This window comes from Bos mutus, chromosome 22, assembly GCF_027580195.1.
Source record: "Bos mutus isolate GX-2022 chromosome 22, NWIPB_WYAK_1.1, whole genome shotgun sequence".
In the NCBI taxonomy this organism is placed as follows: Eukaryota; Metazoa; Chordata; class Mammalia; order Artiodactyla; family Bovidae; genus Bos; species Bos mutus.
Window position 1 is genome coordinate 69,093,771 of NC_091638.1, and position 1,341 is coordinate 69,095,111.

The 1,341-nt window shown below is 50.3% G+C and overlaps 1 non-coding gene across 1 annotated transcript; it reads left to right on the top strand.

Annotated features, from left to right (window-relative positions):
* Nucleotides 1-1,269: 1,269 nt before the first annotated feature.
* Nucleotides 1,270-1,341, top strand: TRNAE-UUC (transfer RNA glutamic acid (anticodon UUC)). Its single transcript has one exon. It is a non-coding gene; the product is annotated as a tRNA-Glu (tRNA).

The following is a 1,341-nucleotide window of genomic DNA, read 5'->3' on the forward strand; positions in this document are numbered from 1 at the left end:
GTGGGGCACAGACTAAAGGCCAGCACCCCAACTTCAGTTTTACCAGCTGTTGATTAACAGTTACTTGGAGGGAGGTGAACGTTTATGGGCTCCCAGGCCTTCTCAGAGACATCAGGATTTTAGAACTGGGAGCCCAAGCTTGCTCTCTGAGGCCATATAAGAGTGAAACGTGAAACTAGGGGACTTCCCAGGTGGTCCAGTGGTTAAGAATCCCCCTTCCAGTGCAGAGGATGAGGGTTCAATCCCTGGTCGGGTAACTCAGATACCACATGTCATGAGACAACAAAGCCTGGGGCATCTAAGCCCATGTGCCACAACCAGAGAGAGGCCCACACCCACAACAAAAGACCCTGAGTGCCCCAATTAAGACCGGAAGCAGCCAAATAAATTGTTCAGTCGCTAAAGTCGCGTCCAACTCTGCGACCCCGTGAACTGCAGCACACCGGGCTTCCCTGTAAATATAGAAAAAGAATGGAATTATAGGTCCGGTGTAGAAAGGTGAGCCCTTCTAGCTCTCTAGGAAGAGACAGCCTCCACATAAGGCTTCTGACCTGGTCAGAAGCCAAAGTTAAGGCCAAAGTCAAGGTGCAGAAGCAGACTGCCAGACCGCAGGCCTTGATCACTTGCCGCTGGGCTCCCCACTTCTCTGCTGTGGCCGCCCTCTCCCCGCCCACTCTGCTGGCTCACACCCTGTCCTGACTACAGCCCAAGTCTCCTGCCTGCCCTGCTGACTCCCTGACCACGTGGGGTGGAGGCAGGACTCAAACCTGCTCACGCCTCTGGCCCCAGCACTTTTCATCCAACAGGCTCCCTCCTTGGGCTTACTCCCATCCCGAGTCCCGTGAAACGAGGCTAGGGAGACCTCTTTCTTAAGTTGACTGTGAGTTGTGTGAGACGAAGCGTAAGGAAGCTGAAGATAACCGACTATATTTTTACGCCTCAAAGTAGCAAAGGTTTTGTCACTGAGTGATAACACACCAGGCTCATGAGCATATAGTGGGACATTTTCATACCCTGCTTCTGTGACTGTATGCCAGTACATTTGTGAACGGCTATTTGAAAGTATATTTCAAAGTATATATCAAAGTATGTAGGCAAATATACAAAACAAGGTTAGATGGATGGCTGCCTAGGGCTGGAAGATGGAGGGGAAAGACAGAATGACTGCCAATGGGTACCAAGTTCATTTTGAAGACGAAAAAAGTGTCCTAGAACTAGGTTGCAGTGATAGATGCACAACTCTGACTATTCTAAAAATCACTAGGGAATTCCTTGGCAGTCCAGTGGTTAGGACTTGGCACTTTCACTGCCAGGGCCTGGGTTCAATCCCTGGTCAAGGAA